Here is an 18,478-nt window from a genome sequence, read left to right on the forward strand (position 1 = left end):
GCCACATCTAGACTAGAGTGACTTTTTTTTTTTTTTAAGTTGTGTACCCCATAGGATTCCAAAGTGTCTAAACTCTAAATTAACAAAACTTTAGTTTTGCCCTTTTTCTTCTACTTATAGTCAACTCAGCCCATGCAACTAAAATCTTCTAACTGTTAGCACAAAGTTGCAACATAGCTTCTATCGTTGTCTCTCTCTCAATTTCTCTCTGACTCTGCCTCTCTCTCAATCTTTGTATGTCTCTCTCTCTCACTGTGTGTATGTATGTGCGTATTATTCCTCTCCGTGTGTGGGTATACATACATAACTATTCCTTGTTTGCTCTTTATACATAAGTATACGAATTGCATACATACAAAGATGTTTCTGGTGCCAAAAATATTGCAATATGTCAAACCCTCTAATGCTGAAGAATGGAAATATGTCAAATATATTGACTAAGAATAATCTCTTAGTGTTGTGCATGTAGACATATATATACCTACAAATCAGAAACAGGGATAGTATGTTTGCAAGCTGAGGGGTATCAATGCAAAATTAAAAGGTGGGGATATTGCCAAACCAATTCCCATACTCAAACACGCAATAAGATTCAAGGCATTTGGACTACACATTCTTAGACGAATATCAAAGTTTATGGTGAGAATTGTATTATCTCCTTTGCAAAATTTACAAGGGTCACTTTGGACTAACCCAATCGGAGATGATATAGAGCTCAACAGTGTTTGATGATTATGCCATGAAAAAAATTTCAACTGTGATTCTCAGTTAAAATGTACTTCATCTCCCGTGAGGCAGCCATTAACAGCATGGGTTATTCAATGAGTAGGTTGGATATAGATTCTGACCAAACTATGCGACAATGAAAAGACCACTTTGATGCTGCTGGCAGCCATAGCCCCCAAAGCCGTTCAATTCTCTTGACCATGAACTTGCTCAGGCAACAATGCTCTAATCAGCACCCCCTGAGCATCTGAGCTGGATCCTGCCGAGTAAAAGGGAGCGCATACCGGTACCCGTGCTCCATAGTATGCTGGTTTATGTATAGTCATCTAGATCTTGTCAACTATATGACAGCTTTTGTCTTACATTGTCATACTTATACTGCTTAAGTTACTGAAGATTTGAATTGGATCCTCCAATGCAGCGACATTGTTGAAATGGCAAGCTACGCACCTCTGTTTGTGAATGCCAATGAAAGACAGTACATTTTCCCTTCTTTTTCTCTACAACTTTTTCATCTGATCTCTTTATGTGTTTCTGTAGTAATTTGAACTAGTATGCTAATATTATGTTCAATACAGGTGGAACCCAGATGTGATTGTTTTAACTCCTACCAGCTGTAAGGAACTCCCAGTTTCTGGATGCAACACTTTTTTCCGGAGTCAAGTGGTGGCACTCTGCTTAATTCAACACTACGAGAAAATTCTTCAAGTTCCCTAATTGCTTATGCTATTGCTTGGAAGATAACAAGAATTACATGAGAATAAAGGTTTAGTTTACATTTTCCCTTCTAATGTTCTTGCTTAGTCCCAAATACACATGAATATGATCACAAATGTCAAATGGGGATTGGTAGTTTTTCATTTGCTAGACTATAAACAAATATACCATATCGCTCTATCTTTGATCGTCAGTTTTTACTTAAGAGTTTTATGGCCTACAGAACTGGTATTTTTGTTACGAGAGATACCATGAGTCGAAATTCCAGGCTTTGAATGCCTAGCATAAACTGTTTTTATATTGATAGGGGGCCGCGAATTCAGTGATAAAACTTTTTGAGAGTGGCCACTTTGTCCTTATATTCAGATTGAAGGTTAGGTGTGTTTTCAGTCTTCATCTACCCACAGCCCCGCACCCCCATTGATTAGAGATTATATGGGTATTGTTTTATTGGCCAGTGCTAATCACATTGATATTATGAGAAACAAGTTTGCGACATGTCTCTCTGATCTGTTGGTGCTAGTTTGAAAGGAAGTAATTCTCTCCTTTTGATGATGAGACTTGTGAAAGTAAAGAAAAAGGAACAAAAGGATACTGTGGGAATGAAATCAGTTACTAGGGAGCTGAAGAGTTCGGGGGGGGGGGGGGGATTTTTTCTCCCTCTTCCTCTCATTTTCTCCTGAAATCATAGTCGGAATTCCTGTCATCATGGATTAGGCTTTGCTGTGCTGCATGTGTTGAAGGGAGGACAATTTTCAGATGTCCCAAAATAAGGTTTTATTAAATATTGTATCTCTTCTGTGGTTGTATACTTGCTTTCCATTGTTCTGTTCTTTACTTTTACACTATTGTGAATGCTGCTAAATGTAAGTGGCACAGCTCTGATTCTTGATACTTTTGTGAGCCTTGGAGTTGTTTAATTAGATCTCACACTGGACCTAAGTTAATAAAGTGTCTTTTGCAGCAAGGACAAATTGTACATGTCGGTGCCTCAATGAGATAAGACCTTAATCACGCTTCTGTGAATAGAATCTATGTGACGTTTGGGCTTCATCAAATGTTTCACTACATCTGGGAAAGATAGAGAATGCTGATGAGATCTTAATCAAGCATGCAGGTGTCAGATTGCAGGTAAATATTCTTCCCAATAAGACACACACACACACATCCGTGTAATATTTACGTACAAAAGTATCATACTTCTCAACTTGTTTCTAATTTGCTCATGCAGTATTTTGGGTTCTGCACTTTTTCTACTCTCTCAATAGTGTCTTCTTGTTGGGTTTGGGCTTTTGGCACATAATATTGGGATTGTCTTGGTCCAACCCCCACATTCAGTAGTAGCAGTTAATTTTTTTGGTTTGCAGTTCCGTTCCTTGCAAATAGATAGATCACAGATACGCTTATAATTGGTGTTTTGGGTAAAATTTCTATTTATAGTTTTCATTTGGTTTTTCTGGTTTTATTGTTCTTTTGCTTTTTTTCTTTTTTGGTAATTATTGTACTTGTGCTGGCTTCATTTTAAGCCTGAGGGAATTTTTCTTGAAATTGCATGTGCACTGACACTAGTTAAGATAACAACAAAACAAACATTCGTATACAAAAAATTCCAATTGCCCACGATGAGTTTTCAAGCCACTGTTTTGAATCATTGCTGCCTTGAGGAACTGTTAAGCGGGCTGGGTTAGATTAGTGGAAATGGCCCCTTGATGTGAGAATCCGGTTTGGGCTTTGGACTACAAATACAAGTATGTAATATGTTGTGTTGAAATTATATTGAGTGTGGAGTGGTTAAGTAGATTCTAGGTTAAGAACTTAAGACATTAAGATGGGCAGTCATTTTATTTGTTTCTACGATTGTCTAATTGTATTTAGTCCTGTATTTACTTATTTTTCTAGCTTTTTGTTTTGTTCACTTCTGGGTAGAAATGCCATTGATCCTATACCCCTTGTTACGCTGTAGAATTCCAACTTTCCCAAAAGATACATAAAGTAAAAGGGAAAAAATACTGATTAGTATCAGAATATGATTTGGGTGTACACAACACCTTAGATGCTGTTTGCTGCTGCCAGCTTTGACGTTGCCTCTAACAACCCGGAGCCTCCCACTCCAAAAAACAAATATCTCCAAACTTATATTGAAATCGGTACCCAGCAACAATTAGTTAAGGGAATATAAGATAAGTTTGACTAGACTGTTTGCATTGTGACCTCCAGGGTACCTCACCATACTTTTAATGTACCATCGCCCAAGCAATATACATCCATTTAACGTCTTGTTGAAAATGGTTGCACCATTTTGTACGGAAAGCAACCCCTGTGAAGCATACTTTCTTGAAGGTATGGTTCCAGGATCACTTAGTATGCTGACTTATAAATTAGTTTAGGTATAGACTGTCGTGGAAGGGGATGGTTTGGTTCACTTGATATTGCAGAGTTTCTGGATCGGAAAGTAGAGCAGTTTTGTTCTTCTAAACATCATCCAACAACAGTGACTTGGCAATTTAGTGTGTTGAGGAGAAGCACAAAGAGTACAAGAAAAAGGAAAATGGAGGAATGCTTCACCCTAGCAAGTGTACAGTTGAACCACACAGACCCAAAATAAAAAGTTTTGTAGCTCAAAATCATACTAAGAAGTAAGAAGGCTACTTGCAGCCTCGCAGGAATATAGATTTCTGATATTTCTCTACCAGAACCAAGACTCCTCAACAAGTGAGTTAAAAAGTTCAACAATTTTCAATATTCAACGCATACTAAAGACTTCGAAAGAGAATGTCAATCTAAGAAAGACTCCAAAAGAGAACTGTATAAGATCAATTGGGTAACATGCCCACCGCGGATGTAACTACAGTCCTTGTGCGATGGGACATATTCTCAACTCATGCCATGTTACATATTGTTAATTTATTCATAGATTCCAAGGTTGTCTCACTTATCTGTGGTACATACTCAGTATTTTGAACTCAACAAATTTCAGTGTTTTCTCACTTTGGAAATTTCCCGGTGTGGAGATGAACCGTCAATGCTATGATATCAACTATATGTTCTGTTGTGTAATACTGAACAATATTCTGAATATGTTTTTGCTGTGAGATGTGATGCATTTTTTTAAAATTTCTAGCCATTATGTGGAGATAAGTAGATAACAGTCCTTGACAAGGATTTCAAGGGAACAAGGTCTGGAGTTAGAGCCAGAAAGTTCCAGAGTAAGGATGTCTAGTACGTAGCAGAACCCATTGGTGCATCACATGTAGGCAACCGGTTAGTCTCTGTGGACGAAACATAGTTTGTGCCAATTGTCGTGGAGGATTTGTTCTAAAACGTTGCCGAAAGCATCAGGTTTTCTCATGGTAAGCCGTACAGTCATTAGAAATGATAAGCATCCTAAAACATCTGCATGTGCATAGCTTGGTCATGATGCCATTTTTGGATGAGCGCGGCCCCCCTTTTTGCTTAATGGTCAGAAAACGAGTCCCGGTGACCTTAATCTTTACCAACCGGCCAGCATATCTCTCGGAACATCCAATCTAAATTAGCATCGACAGATGTGTTCTTTTATACTTAACTTTTATTTCAAAAATATTATCATAGTTTATTTTATTAACTAGTTTACATAGTTAAGTTCTAGTAAAATAAGTATCAAACCTACATTCTTGGCACAATAAACATATATTCAACAATAAATTCACAAAGTTAATAATAAATAAACATAATGACAGTGAACAACTGAACATGACCAAAACAGAACACAACTACCTCACAAAGCAATCATATCAAACACAACTACTTCTATGGACTTAGTAGCAGAGGGACAAGTGATGTGTGATTTTCTGATTGGAAGTAGGAGTTTATAGGAAGAAAGAGTGAAGGAGAGAGTGGGGGTGGGTGAGAGTGAGGGATGGGAGAGAGGTGGTATGGAGGAGGTGAGGGAGGGCTGACGGGGTTGTTGGAAGGGCAGAGGAGGTGAGGGGTTTTCAACTGATTTTAAATAAACATTATGGACTTTTATAATTATTTTATGTAAATTTTAAATGTTACAGCTGGTGAGATAAGCAACGAAATATTTCAGAATAACACGTTCAAAAAGTCCTGCTAGTACAATGATTTAAGCCCAAGAACTAATTAGGGTTAGAACAATTAAGGTTGAAAGATGATTTAGAGCAATGTTATGCATACAAATGACACAAAATGATTCTGTGACATTCATATTTTGCAATTATAGTTTTGAGAAAAGACCACGTCCAATAGCTTCCTTATCCAAGGAAATTTTGTATACTTAGTTGTGATAATTTTCTTAAAATCCAATTGATGTACAGAATTTAAACTTGGTTGAACGACTCCACATGTTTTTCGTTGTTTTAGGTCTACATCAATACATACTATAAGCAAATGTGTTTTTCTACATTTTTTATTTTGTTGTTTATAAAAAATAAAGAGAGAGGGAGAGAGAGAGAAATGTGGGGAAGTGGAGGAGAGAGGGAGGGAGGGAGGGAGGGAGAGACTTGGGGGTAATTTGCTACATTTTTTATTTTTGTTGTTTATAAAAAAAATAGAGAGAGAGAGAGAGAGAGACTTGGGGGTTGAATATGGAGGAAAAATTATTCTATGCCCTGCAGGGGCACCGTCATGTGGTACTCCAAATTCGTTTTCCACCACACGTCTTTCAGTGCATAGAATGAGACCAATGCTAGCATGCATCGAACACAGGACCGAAAAAGTATTAAACTGTATGTTTTTTATCACTAGCATTGTGCCCATTCGGTACACGGGGCCGAAAAAAACCAATGTGATTCTTTTATCCCGTGCATTGAATGGGCACAAAGCCACAAATGCTAGTTCAAAGGTAAACAAAAGTATATTGTTTTTAAATAAAACCAAAGTTTCGGATAGCAAAGTGAACTTGCAAAACCTATGGGACCAATATGGTTTCCCCTCACTACCAGAAAATATGGCTATAGTGGAGCCAAAAAGGCGTCACTAATAGTTGAAATGTTATCGCTAGAGGTTTTAACTGACAATAAAATTATTGTAACAAAGATTCCACTATATGTGTGTCGCTAAAAGTATATAATCGCACCTTTTGAATTTTGTCACAAATGCTTACTGTAGTGACAAGTTAGTAAGTTGTCATTAAAGACACACCTTATGTGACTTAACACACAAATTGGAATCGACCCAAGAACCTTGTGTTATTGCGGGTGATTTCAACTGTATACTTTCTACAGATGCGAAATTTGGAGGGGTGGAGAGGGATGACCTTGCTATGGAGGATTTCAAATTTTCAATCGCTTTGTGGAGGACAATGACTTGATTGATATTGGTTATGTGGGTTATCCATTTACATGGAATAACAAGAGGGGAGGCAGAGCAAACATTCGTATGCGCCTTGATAGGGCATTGGTGAATCCCAGGTGGAGGATTGAATGCCCTAATGGGACTCTTCTTCATCTCCCGCCCGGGGGGTCAGATCATTGCTCTATTCCATTAAGGTATGGACCTGCTAATCCAGCTCGTATGTCGATGTTTATGTTTGATTCACGTTGGGCTGGTATAGAAACTTGTGGGAACATTGTTAGGTCCTGCTGAGCTGAATCTTTTGTTGGTTCGAGGTGGTTTTGTATTCAACAGAAAATCAGGTTATGCCGGAAGAAAATCAGGCAGTGGAGGGCCTCTCAGAGGTTAAACTCCAGTGTCAGACTACGTGAGCTGCAACATCAGTTGGATTATGAATATACCGGGGACGAATTTAATGCAGATGCATATAGAAGAATAGAGGATTGCATTCAGATAGCCCATGGTGAGGAGGAGGAATATTGGCGAAAATCTCTTGGCTTAAGAGTGGGGACAAAAATACCGCTTTTTTCCATGCGAGAACGATTCAGTGTTGAGCTAAAATTCATGGGTTGGAGGATAAGGATGGAATTTGGAAGGATAATGGTACCGAGGTAAAAAAGATTATATGTGATTACTTTCAGCATATTTTCTCATCTTCTAATCCTTCATCTACTGAGGAAGTGGCAAATGGGATTCAACCCAAGGTCTCGGATGGGATGAATGCCAGACTCATGATCTCAAGGATGCCATTCGGAGTTTTATGCACTCAGGTAAGCTCTTGAGAGGTATGAACCACACAAATCTAGTTCTTATCCCCAAGGTTAAATGTCTGGCTAACATGATGCAGCTTCGACCCATCAGTTGTGTAATGTGGGTTACAAAATTCTGGGCAAATCGTCTTAGTAAAGTGCTGCCTTCAGTGATCTCCCCCAACCAATGTGCTTTTGCTCCAGGGCGAGTGATTACTGATGACATAATTATTGGACAAGAGCTCTTCCATCACCTTAAGAACCGTAGGTATGGGAGAGTTCATGATGTGGCCATAAAACTTGATATGAGCAAAGCATGTGAGATGACAGAGTGGAATGGATTTTTCTAGAGAAGATTACGCTTAAACTGGGGTTTCATCCGAAGTGGGTGGGGTGGATCAATGAGTGTTGGCGACTGTTTCTTTTTCAATTCTGCTTGACGGACAGATTTCGGGATATATTCAGCCATCCAGGGGGTTGCGTCAGGGCGACCCACTAGCTCCGTTTCTGTTTCTTTTGTGCGGGGAAGGACTGTCAGCTCTGCTACGGAAAGGAGAGGAAGACAGGAGTATAACAGGTGTGCGGATTCATAGGAACAGCCCTGCAGTCAGCCATCTTTTCTTTGCCGATGATACGCTATTGTTTGGGGAGGCTTCTAATCAGGCAGTTGCGAATATTAGATGTATTTCGGAGGTCTATGGTAAAGCTTCGGGACAAATTATTAACTATGGGAAGTCATGTTGTTTCTTTAGCAGCAATACATCAGTGGATATACGGGGTTGAGTCAACTTTTGGGGATCCGGCGTGATGTTAATTTGGGTGCGTACTTGGGTCTACCAACTGATCTTAGCCAGACTAGACACAAGACCTTTTCCTACATCAAGGATGGCATGAATGGAGGAACGGAAGGGTGGAACGAGATATCCTTAACAATGCAGGGAAAGAAGTGATGTTGAAGTCTAGACCCACCTGAACTATGCCATGTCATGTGTGAAGCTTCCCGTTAAACTTTGCAATGAGCTGAGCTGAGCTGAGCTGAATGCATTAATTGCACGGTTTTGGTGGGGTTCCAAGGGGAGTAACAACAAAATCCTTTGGCTTTCCTGGGCTAAAATGACGGAGAAGAAACATGATGGTGGTCTGGGATTTAAGGATCTCAGATGCTTTAATTTAGCTCTCCTTGCAAAACAGGGGTGGCGACTTATGCATGGAGGGGACAGCTTGCTTCGTAGAGAGTCCTAGAAGCGAAGTACTACCCTCGTTGCTCTTTTATGAGGGCCTCTGCTAAACCTAGTTGAACAGCATTGATGCTGAGACGTAATGGACTGATGGAGCATAGAGAAGGAGGAGAAGGGAGCAACCGAGAAGGAAAAAGGATCTTTGGAGGAGCGTTTGGCAGCTCCCAACTCAAGGTAAAATTCAGCATTTTATTTGGAAATGTTTTCATGATATAGTCCCCGTCAAAGATGTGTTAGTTAAAAGAGGTCTGGTTTATGATGTTTTGTGTCCTCGCTGTAAGGAGGATAGGGAATCTGTTATCTACCTATTTGTCAGACATATTGCCTTTCGAACCACAAGGCACTAACTTGCTAAAGAAACAGATCATACAATTTAGCCAAAATAAGTAACAAATATACACTAAATTAAAACCATACAAATCTTGATGATATTCATAACCAATAAGTAACATTTTTTTTTTTTTGAACGGCAAAACAGAATTTTTAATAATCTTTGAAAATAAATTACAAGGCATCGAGCTGGAGAAGAGCAAACTCACAAAGAGGCAACTTCACTCTCCAACAAGGCAACAATCATATGCCGCAAGGACCCAAAGGGAGAGAATAATTATAACAATACAAGGTTGGCAAGAAAAGGACAACTTAATTAGTTTCTGAAAAAGAACAGAGCAAGTGCTTGTTTGGCAACCTCTTTTTTGCATTTTCAAGTTTTGGGTGTTTGGCAAGGGCCACCCAAAACTCATTTTCTAGAATGATTTCTAGTACCCAAAAAAGCAACCAAGAGGGGGTGAATAGGGTTGCTAAAGCCAATAAAGATTATCTCTAACAATTTTTTAATCAAAACAATATGAGTAAGTAAAAGAGAGAGAGTTAGAGAGATAAAACCCGATTATAGTGGTTCGGCCTGGATTTGTCCACGGTCTGGCCTAGTCCACTTCTCCACAAGCAATTACTTGAAGGTTCCTTTAATCTTCAAAAAGATTACAAGCAGTAAGTCTTGTAAGTGCTTACAACGACCTCATCCCCTAGCTTCCCGAGTTGTTAGTACAACCGCAAGAGTTTTCTCTGAAAACCTCTCAAAAACAATAACACCCAAATTCAACCCGAATTTGGTCTTCTAAGCTTTCAAGTGTTTGACTCAAACACTCGCTTAGGAATTACAAGTATGTAGAGAAATTTGAAGCTCTCAGATAACAATAACCTCACAAGGTAAATATGAAAATGGAAGCTCTCAACTTATACAAAATCTCTCTCAAGATAGATATGAAATTGTGGGCTTGATCTTTAGAGAATTTGCTTGGGGTGATATGGAATGTTGTAGTTTGAATCCCCCCTCATCAATGAGTTCTTTGAACTCTTAGAGCAAGTTTATCAGATGATGTAAAATGGTCATTTTGGCTATTTTACGAAAGGAGAACTAAAAGAACAAGTTGTAGAGGAGGAGGTAAAAATGGAGGTAAAATAGCTTTGAAGAATTGGTTAGGTATTAATACCTAACAACTGTTCATCAGGAATCCCATTTGTTTGATTATTTAATTCTCTTTATCACCCTCTCCCTTTCCCCCTCTCTCGTATTATAATAATAAGATAAAGGAAAAGGTTGAAAAAATGTGTATTTTAATAGAGAATATGTTAAATAGATAATATTGGTGTAGTGTTGAAAGAAATGTGCGTAAGTAAATTGAAAAATGTGCACTGTTCACAAGTTTTTTTAACAAAGTATTGGTAAACTTGCTCTTATATAGCCATTTAATCTCCTACTAGCCGTTTGAAAAGTGATGGAACCGTTGGAGAGTTGAGTGGAGGAACTAGGCGTTGGAACTTTACTGATCAGCAGAAATTACTCTGACTGGTCGTGCGGGTGGTCGACCGTCCGATCATCCGGTGGGTCATCCGGTCTGTCATCCGATGGTCTCCAAGTGTCACAGCTCTCTGTTCAGACAGCCGGCCTATCAGCCGGTTCATCAACCTGTGGCTCAAAATTTCATCTAAATAAATCCGTTAAAGCATATATTGAGCTCATTAAGTCTTTGTAAGGTTTGAACTTTGAATCCAAGAGACTTTATGCAATGTTTCAAGGCCTAGAACATTTAGTCCGAAAAAAACTTTTCGAAAGATTAGCATTTGCCGAAACATCATCAAAATAGATAAATATCATTTTTTTCAACATTCATCAAAATAAATATATAAATGTAATACATATAATTTTCCTCAAATTATTATGCATACATTTTTCAACAATTTCTTCAATTTTTTTGTTTAGAGAAGATAAGTGAAAAAGAGGGTAGGAGGAGCGTTTTGACTTCTCATTTTTGACTTTTTTCATTTTGGTTAACAAAAAGACATATAGAATACATTCTGCACATATCTCTCAAATATTAATCATGTAGCAAAATATATTCTACACATATCATTCAAACATTCTATCAAATTCAAAATACATTTTGACCATAATTCAAAAAGTTAAAAATGAAAAGACAAAAAGTAGGCTCTCAAACGACTAGGGCAATCTTGTGTGCAATAGCTTCATTCTTCAAGACGTTTCACTTTTGACTTTTATAATGTCCTAATCCGTTTTCAATACCTGGCATTGGAATACCAAGGCAACTTAGTACAATGAGCAATTGACACTCAATAGCTAAAGCCTCCTCCAAACCCATAGCTTTATGGATAAATGTATACCAGTTCAATAACAGTGATAAGAGCAGAAGGATAACAGTGATAAGAGCAGAAGGGTAACACGTCATCCAATTCTTTACTAGTCATTATCTTACATGAATTTCTAAGGATCTTCATAAGATTCTTTCCTCCCCATCATCTAATCATGATCTGTCCCATGGGATAACCCCCATCTTGTCTATCAGTCCAATGTGAATACACCTAAGTGATATACTTAGCATAGATTCACTTATGACCATAACAAGGAAAAAAGAAAGTCACTAAATGAGAATATTTGGCGACAAAAAAATAAATTCGTCACTGTTTTGGCAACTTCCGTGACAAAATTATTTTGTTACCAATTATACATGTTTAGCGGTGAAATACATTTTTCGTCGTCGACAGCGTAAAAAATGTGACGATTTATTTTTCATCGCCAAATGGGACCAATTTGGCAACGGTAATATTTTCTTCATCACCAAATGCTTAACTTTGGCGATGAAAAATGTATTTCGCCGTCAAATGAATACCTTTAGTGACGAAATTTATGAATTGCACTATATTATCAAATATATTTTGAGATAACTCTTTACTCAGAACTCCGATTGAAATAATTCAAATTAGGTTTGAACACTAACACAAAGAACTACAACTTTCATTTTATCAAAAATTGCTAATTTTAATGTTTAAATGTTCAAAATGACATTCAAAATATATTTTAATGTTAAACGTATATGTTTTAGTCGAAACTTGCACGAAAAACCCATGAGACTTGGGTTCGAAACCCAACAGGAGCAAGAAAGTGGGATTTTTTTTCCCATATGTTTTTTGTGACGAAATTTTCGTATATTGGTGAAATCACTAATGTGGCCTATCGGAAATGAATTTTTTCGTCTTCAAAAGGAATAATTGGTGACGAAATTGTTCGTCGTCAAAAAGCACAATAGGCAAGGAAAAAAATTCGTCACCATTCACATTTTTGAGACGAAATATTTCGTCATCAAAAGGCACTATAAGTGACAAAAATAGATTTCGTCACCAGGTGGGAATTGTTGACGACCCTTAGTCGACAAAAAAAAAGTCGTCACCCATACTAGTTTTTCATCACCTATACTATTTGTGTTGAAAAAACATGTAATCTGTGACGGTTTTTATTTGTCTCTAAAAACCAAATTTCTTGTAGTGAGGTAACCCATTTTCAAACCGGGCCCATTTGGTAATCCAAATGAACCAGGCTCCTGTTAGCACCCACAATGTACCCGCATGCAATTCATTCAACAATATTGCCCGCAGGGCAACTCACGCATCTCAACACCATTTCCTTTTTTCCCCTTAGCTTAACAACGTCTAAGTGATCTCTCTAGCGAATATCACCCGTGAACTTAAGTCCTTTCTAACACAGATCAATCCACAATCCACAATTTTAAAAATAACATAGGAATTCAATCAGCAATTTTTGAACAAGAGATAATAATTATATAGTCACGATATGATTTCTCAACAACAATAGCTATTCTTTTTTTTTTCTTTTTTTGTCATTCACTAATCTTAATCTATACTATCCTAGGGGACTTTAGGGCTTACGGGGATCGAACTCTACCCATGTACATGAGAGTACGTAAGGGAAGCCAACTGCATTCCACTCCACTTGCAAACAATAGCATTCATAAGAGTAGATAATGACTAGAAAATGCTTATCAAAAAAAAAAAAGAGAGTAGAAAATCAGAGCATGTTTAATGACACAGCAATCGCAATACAGGAAGACAAAATACATGGCACGTAAAATGTTTGGATTCGTAACGGTGACTTTTGGGTTTTTTTTACAGATTTATAAAAACACCTGAATTATGATTTCGTAGACCTTAGGGTTATTAGATAATTTAGTAACTTTTTATGGTTCAAAGTGTATATGAAAGAAATGATTAGCCTAGAGTTAGCGGAATGGGAGGGGTTGTAGTGCACCCGTCGTAGTGTGGTTGATCCGACCGTTCATCTCAATGCGAACGACTTGAATTTAATCTGAGCTCTTAAAAATCCTAGCCGTCCATTGTTCGAATGAAAATCCGAGCCGTTCATTGTCAAGATGGACGGCCGGATTGACCGCGCTACATGTGTAGCAACCCAGGGGTTTGTTTATTATTGACTAATAACAAGTTTCAGTAAGTTTGTTTATGCAGTCTTTTTCAACAGAGATTGTGCACAGATCATCGTGTGGGGCCCACTTTGGGTCCCACATAAACGATTCAATCTGTTCATTTAATGTAAACATTTTTTCAAAGGCTCCCGCCAAAAAAAAGCTCAATCTGACGCCTGTAAGTGCTTGATCCAATAATCTATATTTTCATTATCCTGAAATCTGAATGAAAAGTTAGATAATTGGATCGAGCATCTTTAGGAATCGGATTGAGATGATTTTTTCGCGGGGACCCTTGAAAAAATATTTTACATTTAATGAACGGATCGGATCGTTTGTGCGGGAACCAGAGTGGGCCCTACACAATGATCTGTGTGCAATCTGTGTGAAAAAATCTATGTGGGTAGCACTGTTGAACAAGTTTTAACTTCTTACTATCAACTTTTAGGAGTAAAATTTATTAAACTAATTAGTGCACATAATTGTAAAACAAGTCGGAGAACCAATAGTTATTTATTCTAGGCAGCTTGGCTTCTTGCATGTTGTGTACAGCATCTCTTGCTACATCACAGGACAAACACACAGGTAATCCGTAATCAATGAGAAATTCAAAGCCCGAAGATTCAATGGCCAACATTTATTTTAGACTTTGCCACTCCACTAGTATAACGTCAATTCATAAACCAAGTTCTTAAGTTGATCTTCACAGTTAAACCAAGGTCTAAAAGAAACAAAAACCTTAACCAATCAAATACACTCAACAATACAAACTCTATGCAAATATACTTAGGGAGATAGAATTTAACTACCTTAGTCCAATAGTTCTAGCGCGTTACAGAGAATTTAACTACCTTAGTCCAATAGTTCTAGCGCGTTACGGAGTGGCAACGGAGTTGGGCTGGTGGATCAAATGCACGACAATGGACTGTTAGGCAGCTGGAACGGGGCTATTTTTTAGCTGGTTTATATTGTTGGGTTTAGGGCTGCAAACGAACCGAGCCGCTCGCGAGCAGTTCGCAGCTCGGCTCGTTAGTGGCTCCTTCAAGCTCGGCTCGGAAGTTAAACGAATGAGCTCGAGCTGATTTTTTCAACTTGTTTTGTAAAGGAGCCGAGCTCTAGCTAGGATAAGCTCGGCTCGAGTCGGCTCGCGAGCCGGGGTATACATACTTAAGTTTAGGATTTTTATTGTTATTTCATAATTTGTTCTTTTTGTTTTCACTTTCCAGTCAACCAAGAGACGCGAGAGCACACGCACACCAGTACACCCCCGCTCCATAGGAAAATGAAAGATATATACTTTCACAATCAAAATATTTTTGGTTGTATTAGGCCTATGCGAGGATATATATACATTTTTCGTTGGTCCATTGAAGCTCATGAACAAGGTTGAGCTCGAGTCAAGCCAAGGTCCGCTCGACTCGTTAAGTTTTCACTGAGCTCGAGCTCGAGCTCAGATTCGTTAAAAACTTAATAAACAAGTTTGAACCCTGTAAAGCTCGGCTCGGCTCGTTTGCAGCCCTAATTGGGTTCATACAAAGATAATTTCTGAACACTCTAATACAAAATCCTGGAGCCACCGCTACTAGGATGGGAGGATTTTAGGGAGAAATTAAAGGAGGGGCTAGGGAGGTGTAGGAGTTGATCCAGGTGGTGGTGAAGGAGCAATGCTACATACTCCGAAAAGGTATGGGAAGTATGGGGAATATGGGTAGGCATCTAAGAGATATGCGAAGTTGGTGGAGATGGTGTGTAGGAGTGGTAATCTAGTTACAATTGGTTTAGTTAATGTGTTCAAGTCCAAATTCAACATATAGACACACTACAAAAATCTAATATAAAGTCCCAATAGAAATTAGTCACACGCGATATGTTTAAATATACAATCACATGATTAGATGCTAAGTTATATTATAATGGTGGTTAAAGTGTAAGCATATTTATTAAAAACAAAATTATGCGTCTTTAAACGTAAAAATATTTTTTCCCAAATTTTAAAATTTGGGGTTGCTATAGAAAGTGGAGGATAATTTTGAAATTGAAGTGGAGGTAAAAGTTGATGCATGTGAAAGGTGTAATGATGATATATCTTTAATTTAATAAATTTGAATTACGAAACTGGACAGTTAAAAAGAAACGGAGAAAGTATGTAGGATCTTCTCTCTAGAATGTTTTAGAACACCCTCGCTGCTTCTTCATTTAGGGTGGTTCTGCCAGGGTTTGCCTGCCGCACACGATGGTGCTCGACATAATGACGTAACTGCACCTTGTTTTTGGCAGTATCATCGGGCACCTTCTCGTGGTATTGTCGATCATGAGTATGACCGGCCCAACCTCACACGGTGCTCCATTTTCACGCACATGTCACACACGTGCTCTGGGCTTGCCCTTTCTCCCCATTATAGTACATTCATTAATTAATTATTGATTTATTAGTGGAGGAGAAATTAAGGTTAAGATTGGATACGAGATCACGGCTGACGGTACCTTTAGTGAACTACTTTATACCATATTAAAGGCAAAGTGTTTTGTTATTAACGCCATGCCCAATTTAGCTAACTTGTAAAGTGGCTCCAACTTATGATACTAGCAATGTATGTAAGCCACCACCAATCGGAGTTAGGACAAGACGAGTAACTTCAGCACAATGTAGTTAGTTGAAGGCAAAAATTCTAAAGGGTGCCCCTGGGGCACACTCTTGGGCGCAAATTTAAGTACATGAATTACATTTTGTTATGCACATTTCAAGATCTATTTTAATAACCAGAAATGATATTGGTACCGACGGGGTCGGTACCGAAATCGTAGGGACGGCCTCGCCGGGCCGTCTCCGGCCACCGGAAGGCCGATCCGAGCCGTCCAAAAATTCTAATAAAAAAAAAAACGAGGGGGCCCCGCGCGGAAATCAACGGCATCCGAGGTGTGTAAAGTGCTTGATCTGAGCACCCTTTTTTCGTGTATATATGGATATTCGCGGAAATATACATACATACACAAAAAAATGGTGCTCGGATCAAGCACTTTACACACCTCGGATGCCGTTAATTCCCGCGAGGACGTGGCCGGAGACAGCCCGGCACGTCCGTCCCTACAATTTCGGTACCAACCCCTGTAGCATCACTCTTTAATAACCACATTGAGAATATAAATCATTCCATCAAAAAAAAGTTCAAAAGTATTTTGATTTACAAAAATGACCATAACTTTTTATCTTTAAAAAATAAAAATAAAAATGAGGGGAATAGGGAAAATGGAACCTGCCACTTTTCTTTTCTCTAAGACTTCGACAAAACATATAATCAAGGTTCAACCAAGCACTGCATACCTTATTTAGAGTTGCTCGGAAAGATTTTTACCTGTACCAAGCAAACTAAGGTATGAAACCTTTCTTCTACATTCCCATACCTTTTCTACATTTCCATACCTTTTTTGTGTGAAGTATTATAAACTGGAGTTTTGGTCCAACTTCATTTTTGCTATCTCACATTTTGTACAATTGTTACTGTAATTTTTCCCCCTCTTTTAGACTTTGAAAGTTGAGACTCATGAGTTAATATAATTGTTTGTGATAGTACTATCAAATTGTTTAATTTATATATATTATAAATAATTTTTTCTGTTCCTTTTTCTTTTTTTTCTATACATGACTGAATGATACTCTACTTAGACATAGTGATTGCCCACTTCAATTGAATTTTCATGTTTCCATCGAGAAATTATAAAAAATAAAAAATAAAAAAAACTTTCAAGTACTAGTAGTCTATACGTGCAGATACTGAAATCCATTTCACTATGATCTCATCTAAATTAATGAGGGTAAGATTGTCATTGGAAAAAGTATGAACTAGTGATGAAAAATAATGGTTTGCGAGGGAAGCGGGGCTCTGCTGCCTCAAAAGGATAGTAGCCCCTACCCACACTCGAAACTATACAGTTTTGAGGCTGCAACTACTGATCCTCTTTTTATTCTCCTTTGTCCTCTTTAAAGAGATAAACAACACAGCTTATCTATATTAAAAATATATGGTTAAAAATTTAAGTGCTCCAATTTTTAATTCGTCTAAACTGGTGCGAAAATCATATTTTTATGATCATATTATTCTAAAGGGTTTTAATTAATTTGTGTCTTTATGGCTCTCATAATTAAATATCTGCTCTTTATTTGGGACCCTGTTGAGCAGAAACTTGATTATGAGAGCCCTGAAGACAAAAGTTAATTATAACCCTTTTAAGATAAAATAATCACAAAAATAAGATCTTCACATCGGTTCAATCGGATTTAAAATTGGAGCACTTAGCTTTTTAACCATATTTTTAAATATATAAACAGTCTATAAAAACTTAAGTGCTTCAATTTTCAATCCTTTTGAACCGATATGAAGATCTTATGTTTCTGATCATTTTATTTTAAAGGATCATAATTAATTTTTGTCTCTAGGGCTTTCATAATCAAGTTTCTGCTCTATAGGATCTCAAATAAAGAACAGATACTAATTATGAGAGTCCTAGATACGCAAATTAATTATGACCCTTTAAAATAATATAATCATAAAAATAAGATCTTCGGACCGGTTCAAACGGATTAAAAATTGAAACACTTATATTTTTATCCATAATATTTTTAATATATATCAACAGTTGCCTCAAAATTGTGTCGTTTTGAGTGTGGGTAGGGGCTGCTATCCTTTTGAGGCAGCAGAGCCTCCGCTTCCGTTTGGGAGTATCCATAAACACAACTCTTATATTTAACTACATTTATTGCACCTAAACTATTGCCCCAATGGCACCTATTAGCAGGACCGTTAATTGAAAGCGTTGATGATCATAATATAAATAATGTAACGTTTAAAGATAAACATAAAGTATAGAGTTTTCAATAAAATCACAATTAAGGATACCTAAGTAAAACATGCGACAATTATAG

At 37.7% G+C, this 18,478-nt stretch overlaps 1 long non-coding RNA gene across 1 annotated transcript; it reads left to right on the top strand.

Moving 5' to 3' along the window:
* The first annotated feature begins 129 nt into the window (after window positions 1–129).
* Window positions 130–9,178, top strand: LOC131325951 (uncharacterized). Its single transcript, XR_009199883.1, has 3 exons — window positions 130–1,492; window positions 2,408–2,574; window positions 6,669–9,178. It is a non-coding gene; the product is annotated as an uncharacterized LOC131325951 (long non-coding RNA).
* Window positions 9,179–18,478: the final 9,300 nt, after the last annotated feature.

This window comes from Rhododendron vialii, chromosome 5a (genome assembly GCF_030253575.1).
Source record: "Rhododendron vialii isolate Sample 1 chromosome 5a, ASM3025357v1".
Taxonomy (NCBI): domain Eukaryota; kingdom Viridiplantae; phylum Streptophyta; class Magnoliopsida; order Ericales; family Ericaceae; genus Rhododendron; species Rhododendron vialii.